The sequence below is a fragment of the Triticum urartu genome, chromosome 2 (assembly GCF_003073215.2).
Source record: "Triticum urartu cultivar G1812 chromosome 2, Tu2.1, whole genome shotgun sequence".
NCBI classification, from domain to species: domain Eukaryota; kingdom Viridiplantae; phylum Streptophyta; class Magnoliopsida; order Poales; family Poaceae; genus Triticum; species Triticum urartu.
The window spans coordinates 555,710,650-555,728,328 of NC_053023.1; the positions used below are offsets into that span (position 1 = coordinate 555,710,650).

The window sequence follows — 17,679 nt, forward strand, 5'->3', positions numbered from 1 at the left end:
AGATCGGGAGACGACATGGTGAGTACCCCCTAGTCCAGGACACCGTCAGTAGCCCCCTGAACCGGTCTTCAAGTTAGGGATGCTCCTCGATTCTTCTGAACTGTTCTTCATCTTTGGTTGTTGGTCTTGAAAATTGGTTCAACAAATCTTCTCATCTTCGATCTTGAGGATCGCCGAAATGCATTCAACGAGTTTACACGTTGGGTATCCGAGGAGCCCCTTTAAGTTTCTGACCTTTATCAATGCCTTATTATTTTTATGCCCACCTCGGGTTTGAAGTTGTTCCCGGGAGGCAGTGTCCTCTTGCGTCTGAGCTCTAACTCCGGACTGCATTCGAGGTATCTTTTGCAGCCGAGCACCAATGTCAGACTACTTCCGAGCTCCAACGCCGAAATGTATTCGAGCTCCAACGTCGGACTGTTTCCGAGCTCCAACGCCGAAATGTATCCAAGCTCCAACGCCGGAATGTGTCCAAGCTCCAACTCCGGACTATATCCAAGATGTCATAGATCATCTTGGTCCAAAAAAGTTGAAGGAGTTTAGCCGAGCTTAATGCCGGAAATGCCCTCTATGGAGCTAGCCGCTAGCGCCCTACCTTTATGCCGGACTGCTTCCAAGGTGGTGCACCACCCCGACCGCGGGCTGATTTTTTGTGAATATTTTAACTGGTGCAGTTTATTCTCTGCCGATGTATATCCAGTAGCCCTCAAGGTGTGTATCAGTCTAAAACCCGAGATGCACCTGAAGGCAAGCATAAAACCACTGTTCCCAGTAGCCCCTGAGACTCAGGTCGATGCACGAAATCGGCCTGAGGATCAACTCCTAGCTCGGCAGCATACATAGGAATAAAAACGCAGTGTAATATATTAGAGATAATAGTGATCGGTGAACGGGCCCCCTGAGAGAGGGCCGTGAGAAGTCGCCGTGATATATAGCTTGATGCCAGATAGGTCCAGATGGTACTTATTGCTGTCCAAAGATGCGCTTCCCATAGTTCGATCAAGCCGAACGCTGAGCCCTTTGAATTTTCTGCATTGAATAGGCAATGCAGTAGCCCCCGAGACACTGGTCGGGTGGCAACACCAGATCAGGGGATCGATGTGCCCCTTTAATATTTGTAAATAATGAGCGCAAAGCCCAGTAGCCCCCGAGCCTTAATGTGGGCACGGGTGGCCGAATTAAGGATCGATATCCAGAGTAAAATCACAGATTATGTGTAATGATTCTATGTATCCAAGTACTTTACATCATTATTTTGACTCCATTGCGACCGTTTATCAGTTGAAAGTGGCCCATCGTCGACCTCTACCCCTTGGTAGATACTACGCAGGGTGTTTCCGCTGACGTCTATTGTGACAATTAGTTGTCGGCTGACCAGTTTACGTCTATTGTGACAGTTAGTTGTCGGCTTTCTCCACTAAGGTGCTTAACCATGCGAGCTGGAAGCACAATCGCAGTGGTTCTCCCTTTGCACACCTAGCCGAACAAAGTGGAACGTAGGAGGCAAGCACAGGAGCCGGGCAACCCAACTATTGACCAAAGACACAATTCGAAACCGATGCATATATGGCAATATCCGAGAGTGTTTTTGCCGAATCTCTAAAGGTGTTCGGCGTTGCACTATGAGACTAATGCTGGAAACACACAAATAGTTTAAAAGTGCCATAGGCTTGAAAAACCAAAAAATGTCAGTGAAAACCTGACGTCCGAACAAGATCAAGTGTTCGATGCCAATCTGAAAATTGGACTTTAGAAAAAAAAGTGCTTCTGTCGTGCTTTAACATGACACATCCTATCTCAAGACTCCAAGCGCTTAAGCCTATGGCTTCAACCTCCTATCCCGAAGGTGGAGTACTTTTCATTAGGGTAGTTTAGCAAACTAAACTCTAGCGGCTTTGAGAGAGAAATTAGGCTCCTCAGCTAGTGACCACATACTTGTGTCGAAAAAAGGAATGATAAATAATAATAATAATAATAATAATAATAACTTTGCAATGACTAAGAAGAACACTTATTATAAAACGGCTCATATAAATTTAATAAGAATTTTATGTATAATGATTGTATGTACCAAAGAACTTATATCATATCTGTGTTCACCCGAACTTTAAACGTGTCTTAACCGACCGTCGGCTTTTCCCTCTTCGGTCAAGGACTGAAAAGTGCTATGTACTCCACCTGTCGAGAATATTGATGGTGTTTCCAATAACCAGGCAATCAGGCCATAAGGCTGTAACAGACAAAGTGCGCTCAGGGAACTTATGCTATATTACTGGCGAAGTGTAAGAAGCATCTTCGAAGAAAATAGTACCCCCACCGATACCTTTCTTCGGTGCTCATTGTTACTATGAGACTTGTGCAATAAATTTTTTGTACTCATGAGTTCTGTTGTGTGCCGACCATCATTGAAAACAATAAGAGCGCTAGCTTTCGGCTTCATCCAGTCTGAGGTCCGGCTCGGATGACCCGATTGTGACAATCGCAGAGGTGCTCCCTTTACTCCCTAGCCGAACAATCGGGAACGTAGGGGTAAACACAGGAGCGAGGCAACCCAGCTTGCAAATCGCTTAAGTCAATATGGTGCATATTGTGGCATAATACACGAACAAGGAACGAAGCCATACAAGTATAATCATATGCAAGAGGAAAAGCTTCATAAAGGAAGCCCCCAAGTAAACGGGGTATTTTAATTTGTGTGTCACAAACAAAGTTTGGATAAGGAAAAAAATTCACAAGAAACTTTTTTCCAAAAAAGTATAATGCTTGGTCGAGCCAAACACAAGTTAAAAATTTAAAACTTTGAGCATGAAGGCAACTTAGCTGGTTAATGTGTTCGGTATTGATGACACAGTCCGAGCTTGATGCGGGACAAGGTTCCATCCCCCAAGCCGGTCCCGAGGTGGCGGAGCAAATAGCTCGACACTCCGAAGTGGTGACATAGCACGGTCAATGCAGGCCGGCAGAGTGACGTCGAAGTCCCCGGCAAGGGGTAATGAAGTGTTGACGAAGCACCCCGTCCAGCCGAGGTGACGCCAAAGGATATAGTCCGGCTGGATCATTTTCCTGTGCACAAAATAGTGCAAACCGGAGATAATAGTAATAATAATAACAATAAATCATTGCATAATAAATAATTTATTCAAAGTGAGTAATAAAAGAAATATGACCTGGCGCCGAAGTCAATGTCGATGCAGGGTGTCGGCGTGATGCGGTAAAGGCGTGGTGAAGCCTGAATTCACAGGTCGGTCCGAGTTCTAGACGCGGCGTTGGCCGGACTATGTACGGAAACTGACCGAACCGCCATGCGACCGTCGTTAATGCGGCCACCATTTGATAGACCTGTGTGCATATAATGGAAAAACCAGAGTAATAATTCCTTGGGAAAAATGAACTCAAACAAGCAAAAAGTACTAGGATTAATAGCACCTGGTTTATTTGTTGTAGCAATCCAAAGAAAGGTGATTCCAAAAATTGGGACTCGATCCGCACACCCATTGCCTGATGGGCGATAAAGCGACGGTATGGCGATGCTGGCAAAGGTTGGCTCGGCGAGGCAAAGCCCTCGGTCCAGCTAACGTGACGGAGCTGGTCAGCTAGTGACGCCGAAGTCTCCGGAGTAGGTTGATGAAGAGATGGCGAAGCCCCGGTCCAGCCGAGATGTCGAAGCCTCGATGTCAGCCGATGAGTCGAAGTAGGTCGGCGTGATGGACACCAGCTTGAAGAAGCAATAGTGCGGCCCTGTCGATGCAGGTCGTGACATGGTCGATGCCGGCTTGATGAAGTGACCGTGCAGCGATGCCGGTATGCCCGCTCCGTGTAATCCGTGGGGCGGCGATGTTGGTGATGATTTATCCTTCACGATGTCGGACTCTTGTTTGGCTTGCCGAGATGATGATCCAAAGAAGTTGAGCTCGGCTCAACAAAGTGACGACATGTCTAGCGCAGGTCGGCAGCCTTGGAGCAATATTACCGGACTGGTTTGACACCAGCATGATGATGAAGATGACCTCAGGGGAGGCTTAAAAATTTACGGGCACGTGTTTAAAAACAACGCACAATACCCTAGAAGAGAATTCCTCTAAAAAGGTTGTCCAATATCACGTTCATAAAGAAACATGAATTCGGGTCGGATCCGTATCGCGCAGAAAACAGATCCGAAAATTGGTCCACTCATCGGAAGGTTCCCGGAGTTTGAACCGTCGGATCAAGCTGAAATTTGGAGGGGTGGTAGATATGGCAATTCCGCAGTATATGAAGTTATGAACAGTTGGATCTTCCAAAGGACCTCCGAGCTGGGCTTTGGACGCCACACCCTAAACTCGTCCAGATTCCCGTCCAAATTTGACAAGGCTCAGGTATATCGTAGATTGTCGGAGATTCCTCCATCGAAACTCGACGAAATTTGTGCATGGCTGTTGTAGACGTAATCCTGCACTATTCCACCGAAGCAATCGTCAAACCGACGCTCGAGGAGGTGGTGACAGCGAATACAAGTTCGTTGTCCATAAAAACAGCACGGCCGCCCGAGGGCAATGTTGACATTGAGCCCTCGAGCTCCATGGATGACTCCTCTATGATCATGATAGAGATCAGAGTTGATGTTGAAGAAGGCCCCGTCCGAACATGACGATCGGAGATGGAGCACGGTCCTCGGTCGAGCCAAGGTGACCAGTCGAGCCGGCGACGAAGATGTCGGCATCGCAGTTGACCTGCGGGCGAGCAATTGATCCTTTTGCTGATCACACAGCGGAACTCTCAATGAAAGCACCAATGTCGGTGTCAAAACCGGCGGATCTCAGGTAGGGGGTCACAAACTATGCATCTAGGATCGATGGTAACAGGAGGCAGGGGACACGATGTTTTACCCAGGTTTGGGCCCTCTTGATGGAGGTAAAACCCTACGTCCTACTTGATTGATATTGATGATATGAGTATTACAAGAGTTGATCTACCACGAGATCGTGGAGGCTAAACCCTAGAAGCCAGCCTATGGTATGATTGTATGTATCTGATCTATCGACTAGCTTGGCCTCGGTTTATATAATGCACTAGAGGCCTAGGATAACAAGAGTCCTAGCCGAATATGCCGGTGGGGAGGAGTCCTTGTCTTGATCACCAAGTCTTGTGGAATCTTCCATGTATGCGGTAGCTGTCCGAACTGGCCCATGAGTATACGGCCATGGGGGTCCTTGGCCCAATCTAACAGATCGGGAGACGACATGGTGAGTACCCCCTAGTCTAGGACACCGTCAGTGAGGGAGGGCTTTGACTGGATGTCATCAAGGCAAAATACTTACGCGGCCAACCTCTCACGTTCTACCAAAGATCCAGTGGATCCTAGTTCTGGCAATCTGTCACCCCGCTACTTCCAGTCCTACACATCGGCTCCTCGATCTCCATGGGCACGGGATCGGCAACCCTGTTTTCGCTCGACCGGTGGGTGTCCGATCAGCCTCTTGCGTCCAAATTCCCGGAGCTCATCCCCATTTGTGCCGCCCCTCACATCTCCGTTGAGGCTTCCCTTATTGACTTAGGGAGCCTCGCATTCCGACGTGCATTCAGGGCCCATGGAACTAGCCGCATGGGAAGCTCTACTTACTTGCGTTGCTCTACACTCCCCAGGCCTCGCCCCAGATCAAATTAGTTCGCATCTGGAGCAAAGTGGGTGCTTATCCAATCGGTCCCTATACCGGTCCATCAAGCCTATGTCGGGCCTGGAGCCCTTTCACTAATCTGGTCGATCCGGATACTGCTCAAGATCAGAATCTTCCTTGGGCAATGGATTCTTGGTAGAGTGTCATCCGAGGTTGAGGTCCTCAAGCGCAATGGCCCTGGAGATGGCATATATCCCTTGTGTGATGTTGAGGAAGGGTCCAACCACATATTCTTCATGCGCGTGGCGGCGCAGTTCCTTTGGGCCTGCTTCCGAGAAGTTTTGAGAGGCGGATGGTGCCACTCTAATTTCCCGGACCTCTTCCAAGAACTACAAGGCGGCCCTGCCGGCACCCACCGCATTAGGTGGCTGGGCATTGGGGCCCTTTTGTCTGGATGGTTTGGACAATCCGCAACAAGCTTGTGATTGAACACGCTCCATTGCTCCAATCTTCTGACGCTTTATACAAATGGTGTGGTTTCTTGCAGCTGTTGAAGCCGCTTAGCCATGCTTCAGACCGTGCTGACATCGACTCGCTTGTGTGTGGACTTCACTCGTTGGCACTTCTCTTGGTGCCTCCTCCACCCCCGCCACCATCGTGGCCTGACTAGGCACCCTCCTCTTCAGGTGAGGGACAGGAAACGTCGATCATGTTGTTGTTTTAGATTTCTTTGTTTGGGCTTGTTGAGTTGTGCCCGCATGACCTTGTGCACCTTATGTCCGTGATGCCTACCTTTTTCATGTTGGAACTATGTGTGTGTCTCGTGGTAACTTGGCGTTTGCTTTATTTATAAAGCGGAGCATAAAGCCTTTTCTAGTATTAAGTACAAAGTTGTGCTAAATCAGCAACAATTAATATAGATTTGTACTAAATCAACAATAATTAATATAGATTTGTACCAAGCATAGAACATTTTGTAGTATCTAGTAATGAGGAATATAACAAAGAAGCAAATGGCTTGGCTAATTACTTCTTACTGGGTATAGATCATTGGCTTGGACACACACACACACACACACACACACACACACACATATATATATATATACATCTGGGCTATTCTGCGCGTAACAGAATATTATTCTGTTACCCTACTTGAACTGATGAATTCAAGTGGTTGAACTGATGAAATTCGAGCGGTTGAACTGATGCTTTCTGTTGCTGTTAAAAATCGTCTTCTTTAGTTCAAATTTTTTGTTAATTTTTTTTGTCGAAATGGGGCGTGTAATATATCGTTGGAAAGCTCTTGACATCCACATTTTAGTCTTATAATTTGTTTTTGCAAAAAAAAATTATGATTTAAGAGCAGTTTTGAAAAAAACCATTTTTTTCAAAATCAAAAACGTGAATCGTATTTTGGACTTAATTTTCAAACGGTTTGTCGGAATTGAGCAAATGAGATGGCGTTGGAAAGGTTGTGAAAATCCGCATCTTCCATATATCTACTATTTTTTTAAATTATATATGATTAAAAGTAATTTGAAAAACGGTGAAATTCTGGGCGAAACGTTTTTTCACTGTATTTTGCAAACGGTTTGTCGGATTGACGCAAATGATACGACATTGGAAAGCTATGGAAAATGCGCAACTTTTGCGTATAGAAAGTGTTTTCTAATTCCTTACGGTTTAAATAGGAATTCAAATATGGTTAAAATTGGTTTTGAACACGGTTTTTTTAAGAAAGTTTGTCGAAATGGGGCAAATAATATACCATTAGATAGCTATCAAAAATGCGAAACTTAGTCATGTTGAACGTTTTCTCTACTTCGCAACCGTTTAGGAGTAATTTTGAATAAGGTGAAACACATCGTATTGTTTTTCCTGTCTAAAAAATAGAGTACTCATATTGATCTATGTCTATGTTTGTACTGAGTTATTTTTCACAGAGTAGTTTTAAATGGTTCCGAAAAAAGAGTACTTTGAACGGATGTCTTTATGATTTTATACTTGCTCCCATATTTTAAGAGTAATTTTGAATACGGTGAGAATCATCGTGCTGTTTTTCTGTCCGAAAAACTGAGTACTCGTACTGATCTATGTGTGTGTTTGTACTGAGGTATTTTTCAAAGTAATTTTGAATGGTTCCGAGAAAAGAGTACTAGCACTGATGTTCATATGGGTTTGTACTGAGCATGTTTTCACATACTAGACTTCACTCTATTTTTTGGGTATCATAGTCCCCGAACTTGCATGGTTTATATCGCTGAAGTGAATGATATTTTTTAAAAGGAAAAAAATTGTGTGTTTGTTTTTTAACTCAATTTTCTTGCAAGATGTTTTGGACTTCTCTTGTTTTGTGACTTAACTTTTACCATTTGATTTTCCATTGTGTTTCATGTTGTTTGAGCTTTTTTCTCAAACTTATTTGCAGCGTCGTGTTGAACTTACAACTTTTTTATTTGTGAACTTGCTGTGTTTTTACAATGCTAATATGCATGAGAGCAGGGCGAGGGCAACGATAGAAGGAAGCTACGTGTGATGATCGTGGAAGCACTGTAGGGCTGAGCCACAATAATGGTTGATGGCAAGCTGGCACGGCATAACGTGTGGCGGAGAGGCATGGGGATGAGTGGGCGGCGCACTAACATTTCACTTGAGATGCGCCTGCTGGACTGACCTCATTATCCCATCTGGACAGATCAATCGCAGAACTTGGACGTCAGCATCACAAAATTCCAAAAGCTAAATTTTTCAAATTGATCATTGTTTTTAATTCCTACTAATCAATATTTTTGATTCAAACCATTTTTTATTCTTGTATGCACATCAAGCTGTCATGTACTATACCTTCTTTGAAGAAGTAGCAATCATCTCATCATATACATAAATTTTCTTGTCCGAACTTATGGTATCATCATCACTGAACCTGCATGGTTTCTGTTGCTGAACTAAAATAAACTTTTACCCAAATAAATGTGAACATTGGGACATTTGTACAACAAGAACTGAATCTAATACCAATATTGAACTTGCAGGTTTCATCTAGCTACCAACGTCAAATTTACTGATCCTAAAATCAATCACCACCACAAGACAATAAAGTTCTCCAAATGGTTGCTCGAGGAAGAGCTAGCTGCTGAATCCGATCACATTTACCGCTGGGAACAGCCAACCACTAGTTTGTAGAGGGATTTAGCGACGTCGGCAGCCGCCATCTTGCACCTGAGAATCAAACCAAATATTCAGGCGGATAAATAAGTGCACAAGAGATATTTCTTTAGCAAGACATTTTCACGGAACAGGCAAACCAAACTTTTTCAATGAACAGGAAAATCAATTTCTTATAAAGCTTCCTAGCCCATTAGCTTCAACCTTTACAAGACAAACTTCTTTCTAGGGGCAGAACAGAAGATGAACTTCTAACCTGCAGTTTTTCGCACTGAATTCCAATCACATGTTGAACTTTCTAACCTGCAGTTGCAAAGAAGCCGTCCCAAGTCAGGCTAGACAAAGATGTCCGGTTGGCTCTTGCCGTATATGGAGAATTTCTAGATTTTGGTAAAACAATTGAAGTAGCTTGGTCTGGTTAGTATCACTATCACCATAACTAGATACCTGTACTACTTTTTGACTATAACAAGAAAAGAAAGCACTAGCTAGTGTTCAAAATATAGAAAGGGTGATATTTCTTAAATACAAAATTCAGAAAAGAATGGTGCTCTCTATCAGATTGTTGATGCATGAAAATCGTATGAACTTCATATACTGCAATAGAGTTGCATCAAGTGCACACACACATTGGCGCGCGTCTTGCTACACCGAAAGCTTGCGATGAACTGTTTAAAGTATGAAAACTGAACCTTTTGTTCTCAAGTACTGACACTACAAAATATAAATATATATCCATTGTTTCTAACACAAAAGAGTGACCACGAATACCAGCACTACAAAAATGCACTCTACAGGTATAGACTACAACATACTTCACATTACCAGAATGCAATTCTTTTTGTAGATGATATATTTTTCCGACGAACTAATGAACTGAACAAGATTCACATGAGACATATGACTTTTGGGGATTTCCTCAAGATTATGCGCAATAAAGCATCCGGACCGAAAAGAACAGACAAGTTGAACTGAAAACCAAAATAAATGGCCTCTGGGTTCCTCATATAGCAACTAAAACTTCAGTACAACGACACCTTTTATTGTTGCACTACTACTTAAACAAGGTAAATCAATAAAAAACTGAACTAACAAACATCTACTTAATATCTTTGTGCATGCCCATGGCGGCAGTGTGCAACCGTCGAGCATGTAGCTCGAGTGCTGGACGCAAATGCCCTTAGTGGTGGCCGCTATCGCCGCAAGAATGTTGGACGTATTGCCAGCTAGCATCCACGAAAACCGAGACAAAATTGAGTCTTGCACAAGATCAAACTAATATAAACGCTTTGTTGCATCCATCAGCAGTCATGCATAACCAAGCAATGTGCAAAGCAGAGGGGCTGGTGTGTTCTCCCTGTGTGTGTGCTCGACTTGGACGGATGTGCGGTGCTTGGTGAAGATGGTGGCCGCAAACCACGATTCTACTTGTACTGGCGTCAACGCTCCACTTGGACGGCTGCCAGCACCCCTGGTGGAATTCAAGCTACAGCCAACATTAGCAGGAATTCAAGCGAAAGAAGCGAGAGAGGTTAGTGAAGAGAGGAGAACAGGAGAGACCAGCATAGTGGAGGTTGGGAAAGGAGGCAAACTCCTGAGCTGCGGCGTCGAACGACTTGACGCTGTGTCATTGAACGGCCCATGGTGGCGGCAGTGAATGATGCCGTGCTATCGCGCAGGGCCAGCACCAAGGCTAGCACGCATGGGATCCTGCGTGCGGCGGCTCGTCGGACCTGGATGGCGGTAAAGAGAACATAGCGGCCCTGCGATGTAGACCTGGGTGGCCCCGAAGAGGGCCGGGGATGCGGACGAGCTCAGCGGGGATTCTCGGGGCGGCGGTTCAATTAGAAACACATAGTAGCAATTTTGCTGCCATCAAATGAAATTTGCATGGTTCAATTAGAAACACACAGTAGCAAACATACTTGCAGATTTTTTTTGTGTATAAAAAAGCTAGTGGTTTAAATTGAAAACATGGACAGTGCCACCACACATTTTCTTTTAGTATATCTTCTCATTTTCATCCTACAGTGCATGTTTTGTGTTATAGGAACAAAATGGAAAACATAAAGGGAATCATACTTATGATTGGGAATTAGATATACTGAATAGCTTACATTAGATGGTGGTCGCAGTCCCACTTGGACTGCAGCCAGAGCTCAACTTGGACGGCTCCCAACAACCGTGTATACCCCTGGCTGCTGCAAGTTCGACTTGGTGAAGATGGTGCAAAATAGATAAACCCATTTTTTAACACAAAACTGCAAAATGCACTGTACAGGCAGAGAGTACAACATACAACTCTCATTCTCAAAAATATTCAAACATAAATAGCTCTCAGAGTCTGAGCTGTTGTTTAGTTTTTTGCCGAACTGATGCAAAAATCACAGTGATTTGTCATATAACATAAAACCAATGAACCGAACTGTTTCAATAACACTCATGAACTTTCGTATGTGCTTATTTATGAATTGGTAATAACATACATAGTGAAATGGTAGGCCTAGTGTATTTTTTCCTTTGTACATAGCGCATTTTTACGAGCTACATAGGCAAGATATACATGATAATCTGTTTAGAAAAGCATTTTTGAAGGCATGTTTTTGAGGCAACCAAACCTGACCAAGCATGGAGGCTTCCCAGGAGGGTCTCCCCATCCCAGTACTAGTCCATTTAGGGTCTCATCGCATTTTGGAGTTCTTTGGGATCCAATGGTTCACCCAATTAAATAGCATGCAAAAATCTTAATCATCTTCGGATTTCACTGTTAAAAATGGGTTTCAAACACCACTTCTAGACAGATAGTGCTTATTTTTCTCTCGGACGTCGACTGAACAGACAAAAACAGAACGCATTACTTGCGCCAACAATCCAGAAATCCCCTGAACACAAAACTAAAACTGAAAATTATTGAGATACCTTTGGGCGAATCACTCTGCATATGTTGCTTCAGATGCGCTGGTTAGACTGGCTCGCACGTCGACCTCACAAAACTCGCACTTTGGACGGTTCTCCTCCCATCTGCACTGACAGCTTGCAGAACATGCATGAGGAAACTCACTAAACAAGCTCACCACCTTGTGGTGTTAGGAAACAAACAGTAGCAGTCTTTGAACTGAAACTAGATTTCGTATTGAATTATACTAAATCAAGAAATTGAACTGAGTGTGTGACGAGTTAGTCAATGTGAAATTGAACTGATTGTTTCACATCATGCTGCAGGAGCGGGGTGGCCAGCAGCCAAGGTTATGGGCTAGAGAGAAGGAAGGGGGAAGAGGAACTGATGGGAGGGGCGGGTCTGACCTGATTCCAGGGGCGCTCACATGGGATCCAGGCACAGGAGCAAGAAGTGACAGCTTGCCAAAGTTGCTCGTACGGTGGCGTATCAAGGAGAGATTGCGGTAGCACGGTGAGACCGTGATGCGGGCGCCCCTAAGCTGATGTGAATTTTGTTGCCAAACTGCTGTGCAATCATGCAATGAGTGAGCTACCATATAATATGAAGTCGAGCTCTCTCTAACACACATCAAAATATTTTTTACGGTTGTTCTGTATGAACTAATGACAAAATACACATTGAACTGATAATAATATATTATTTTTTCATATAGGAAACATGTTCTTCTCCACATGAACTGATACCCTAACACAGAGAGAATTGTTTCCATGCTTTTCTAAGAACTGAGGATAAAATAAATAGTGAATTTCCAGGATCTCATTGCAACCTTGCTTCCTATTCAATTAAGGATTCATGTGACATTTGCTTCCCATTTCATCAGTACTAGTACGACTCAACAATAAGTTCAGAATTGTAGACGGCATCCTTGTCAGTACGACTCATCAGTACTATATGGATGTTACTTTTAGCATTAAGAATAGTACTGATCGGTACTAATATTGTGTAAGTTGTACTGATCAGTACTGCTACTTGTCGTCGACATGCACTGATCGGTACTAATATTGTGTAAGTTGTACTGATCAGTACTCGCAAGGTAAGTAGAGTGGAGTAAAATCTGCAGCTTCCATTGCAGCGGAGATGACGTCGACATGCACTGGAGCATGGCGTGCTGGAGTGATACACTTCGCGTAGACCGGTACTTGAACTTGCTACACATCCACACTAGCACCAGTAGCACAAGTTAAAAAAACACATGGCAGCACATTCAGTTGAAAATAGAAGAAAGCAGAACACAACATTTAGAAGATGCTCCAAATGCCGCACACGAGCGAGACCAGGATGCAGACGCAAAGTTGAACGGCCAGAGCAGATCAACCAGGACGGACTCCACAGATGCACAGGGGGCGGGAGGAGAGAGGCGCGCGGCCGTCGGGAAACATGTGTGACATGATTTTGTGGTGGAATCACTAATGTCCTGAATGCATTACATGAAGAGTGAAAGGGAGAGGAGTCACCAAACACACACATCCAAAGTGCATGTCTCTCGTTTCCTGAGCATTTTCAGTGCAGGTTCATTACTGAGGTTTTTTTTCACAAATTCAGGACACTTTTTTGGCTTCATAGGTGCATTTTCAGTGCTGAATACCCGCTACCAAGTCTGCATGAACAGTTCAAGAACTCGTGATCATAGGTAGCAATTCATTGGTTCAAATAATATAGGCGTCACATGTGGATGAACAGTTCAACAATTCAGGTTTCATCAGTGCAAAGCTCAAATGAATGCAAGTGGAGATGCTCGATCCGGAGAGGGGAGGGGCCGTACCGGGTGGCGCTTGTGCTTGCCCATGGCCAGAATAGGCAGCGGTGCACCGTGGTGGACGAGATGGCTGGGGCGGGGGTAGCACGCCAGCAGGTTGGCGTCGGCCGGCTCGATCCAGAGTCCTCGCTCGTGGCGAACTTATCCACGGAGGAGAAGGCGAGGTGGCTCATGGGAAGGAGCAGCAGTATATGGCGGCACGCGGTTGGGGCGTCGACCGGTGTCACCTGGACAGTGGAGCAGGCGCAGCCGCGCATGGCAGAGCTCGGGAGGCGGACTCTTTTGGGAAAGAGTGGGGGGAAGGGATGGCCGGCGAGCTCGGGGAGAGGGGCGGCGCGTCAGGGGAGAGGGGCGGCGCGGCGGTGCATCTGGGGAGAGGGGCGGCGCGTCGGGGGAGAGGGGCGGCGCGGCGGCGCATCTGGGGAGAGTGGCGGCGGCGCGTCGGTGTAGAGGAGTGGCGCCGCGGTGGGGGACGAGGATGACGCCGCGGTGGGGGACTGGGGTGGCCGTGGGCGGCGCGAGGCGGCGGGGCATGGGGCGGCGGCGAGGCAGGGGTGGATGGGACTGGGGACTCGGGAGGTGGGTGGGCGAGTTGGTGTGGAATTTCTTTTTCTTTTCTTTTCAATCCATCCGGTTCGGGCCCGTGGGCTAGATTCAAGAAATTGTGTCCGCGCGCCCTAATAGAGGCGAGGGGTAATAAAATATTATTTTATTACTAGTAACAGAATAGTCCAGTCCTATATATATTTGAACTATCTAGCAAGCCAAAAGTAGTCGAAAGAGAGATATATACTTGTGTTGTGTGGTGAAGTTTATGCTGACGGGGAGAAGGGTGGTTGTCTTTGTGATGATTATCCTTGAATGTATCGCCGTTCTTACCCAATGTAAGTGTAATATAAACAATTTAAGTAACTGTAATCATAAGCTTCAGTTGTTTCAAATTAATTTAATGTCAAAAAATAAAAGAACAAGTTAACCTAAGCTCCTAAATTTGTGTATGCAGCTCAAGATACCGACCAGATGGATGGCAAAAAGTGGGAATCTTGCCCATGCCTTCCAAGTGATCCACCCTGCCAAAATAATTTATGCTACTGTTGTACTGACTTAGGGGGTGACCTTTGCTTTGAAACCTATCTCAAATGCAAAGACGGTTGCGGCTGCCATCGTCCCCCAAATCCGATCTCCGCTCATTCTGTTCAATTGTCGTGAGCTAGTGTTCTATATCAACTTCGATGCAAAATAACATTTACCAAGAGACTTGAATAGATAGTTTTGATATAACAATCTTGTGTGGTCTTTTATTGTTGTGTTTTATTTTAATTTGTTATCAATTTTGTCAAATCCCCCTAACAAAAATATTTGTATTAAAATTGTAGAAAACATGTAAATATACATACACATGCCGGAATATATGTGTAGGATATTATGCGACAACTCTCCAAGCAAAATAAAGGAATGAAATCTTGTAAAGCAAGGAAAAACATGCGACGAAGTGCTAGTCAAGGGGAGACTTGTGTGAGATCTCACATTAGGTGAGATCAATTAGATTGATTTAAAAAACATTTTAAATATTTACAAATTTTGTATAGACATACATCAATGTTTGATGTTCAACCTCAAAAAAATTCAGCTCCAAATTCGACTTATATTAAGAGAAACAAAAAAGATAAAATCAGATGTGAATAGTGCCTTGATCTCAACACATGAGTAGGATTTGAGTGGAAATCAACTTGTGGAAGGCTAGAGATCAAGATTCTTGTGGTAGGATTGGAATGTCTTGATCTCTACACATGAGTAGGTGGTTCTCTCTCAGAAAATGAGTAGTGGAAGTGTAGGCACGTTCCGATGGCTCTCTCTCAGATGGAGAAGGGGGTGGATGGGTATATATAGCCTCCACAGAAAATCCAACCACTACACACATTTGACCCAACTCGATCAGACCGAATAGAAGAACTCGGTGAGACCGATTCAGTTCAAAATGTGAACGTTAGGAATCTCGGTGGGACCGACTGGAACAACTCGGTGTGACCGATGCGCTAGGGCTAGGGAAAAACCTCATCTCAATGAAGCCGATTGCTTGAACTCGGTGAAACCAATTTCAGCGAAGAGCAAATAGATAGTTGGTCAAGCAAACTCGATGGGAGCGATCACTCATTCCGGTGAGACCGAAATGTTACGAAGGGAAACAGAGAGTTTGCAGGGCCATCTCGGTGAGACCAAGATGCATACTTGTGTAACCGAATTGCTAGGGTTTTTGGCAGTGGCTATGTTAAATGAACTCAGTGGCGCCGGATGGATCATTTCAATGGGGCTGAGTTTGATTTTGAGTTTTGGACATATTTGAAAGAGAAAGTGGCTGAGGGTTTTGGAGCTATATCACTAAGCACTTTGAGCAAGTAGACCATTAAGCAACATCTCATCCCCCTTTTAATAGTATTGGCTTTCCTATGGACTCGATGTGATCTTGGATCACTAACATAGAAATGAAGAGTCTTGAGCTTTTGCCAATCTTTGTCCTTTTCATTTTGAGGGGTCCACATCTCTAGTCCATGCCATGCCAATCATTGAACTTTCTGAAATATTTAACTTGAATGTATATTAGTTCAATGAGCTATATGTTGTTATGAATTACCAAAAAAACCCGGGGATTAGCCCTTTTTGGTAATTGATGACAACATATAGATCAAAGCTTCGACAAATCATAATATGAATGAAATACATCGTCGCTTTGTGAAGTATGTGATAAGCAAGAGCTCCCCCTAGATTTGTGCATTATTTAAAAATTTGCTTTTGAATGCAAATGCACAATCGACTAGGATCATAAGTCACTCTTCCATGTCACGTACATCTTGGTGGAGTGCACAAAATGATAAGAGTTAAATAACATGCACTCATCACCAAAGATAAAAGTGATTGATTATACACAAATATTCATAGATATAAGCATGCAAGCACACAATAAGCATGGTATGATCAAACACATGATCACATAAGTACCTCATGAGCATAACACAAATTGCAGCATAGGAAATAAACAACCAAAGGACCAAAGTAGCAAGTAGCAAAAAAAACCAAAAAAGAGCAAGACACTCTCTCTCTCTCTCTCGAAGCCTATGATCTATACATCCCCCCTTTGGAACAAGTTACCAAAAAGTTTGAAAACATATAGTTCTATGCGGCACTCTAAGCACGATCTCCTGGAGCTCCTGAACGAGTCTTCTGACTTGTCGCTCCGGTGTGCGTAGATGAGTGGAGAGGAGGGCATCTGCAAATGCTTCGGCAGAAGTATGTGGAGCTGGAGGGGTTGACACTAGAGGTACTGAAGGAAATATGCCCTAGAGGAAATAATAAAGTGGTTATTTATATTTCATTATATCATGATGAATGTTTATTATTCATGCTAGAATTGTATAAACCAGAAACTTAGTACATGTGTGAATACATAGACAAAACAGAGTGTCCCTAGTATGCCTCTACTTGACTAGCTCGTTAATCAAAGATGGTTAAGTTTCCTGACCATAGACATGTGTTGTCATTTGATGAACGGGATCACATCATTAGAGAATGATGTGATGGACAAGAGCCATCCGTTAGCTTAGCATAATGATCGTTAAGATTTATTGCTATTGCTTTCTTCATGACTTATACATATTCATCTGACTATGAGATTATGCAACTCCCGAATACCAGAGGAACACCTTGTGTGCTATCAAATGTCACAATGTAATTGGGTGATTACAAAGATGCTCTACAGGTGTCTCCGAAGGTGTTTGTTGGGTTGGCATAGATCAATATTAGGATTTGTCACTACGAGTATCAGAGAGGTATCTCTAGGCCCTCTCAATATTGCACATCACTATAAGCCTTGCAAGCAATGTGACTAATGAGTTAGTTGCAGGATGATGCATTATGGAACGAGTAAAGAGACTTGCTGGTAATGAGATTGAACTAGGTATGAGGATACCGATGATCGAATCTCGGGCAAGTAACATACCGATGACAAAGGGAATAACGTATGTTGTCCTTGCGGTTTGACCGATAAAGATCTTCGTAGAATATGTAGGAACCAATATGATCATCTAGGTCCAGTATTGGTTATTGACCGGAGACATGTCTCGGTCATGTCTACATAGTTCTCGAACCCGCAGGGTCCACATGCTTAACGTTCAATGACAATTTGTATTATGAGTTATGTGTTTTGG

The 17,679-nt window shown here is 44.1% G+C and overlaps 1 long non-coding RNA gene across 7 annotated transcripts; it reads right to left on the reverse strand.

The window, feature by feature from the left end:
- Positions 1-8,472: 8,472 nt before the first annotated feature.
- On the reverse strand, positions 8,473-14,064 carry LOC125538716. 7 transcript variants are annotated; one of them, XR_007296500.1, is made up of 7 exons: positions 13,484-14,062; positions 12,066-12,225; positions 11,682-11,783; positions 10,880-10,963; positions 10,323-10,631; positions 9,019-10,248; positions 8,473-8,816 (listed from the first exon to the last, which is right to left on the reverse strand). It is a non-coding gene; the product is annotated as an uncharacterized LOC125538716 (long non-coding RNA). The 7 variants fall into 7 exon arrangements; XR_007296496.1 differs by having other exon boundaries at positions 9,019-10,233; positions 13,484-14,061; XR_007296498.1 differs by having other exon boundaries at positions 9,019-10,631; positions 12,066-12,882; positions 13,484-14,064.
- Positions 14,065-17,679: the final 3,615 nt, after the last annotated feature.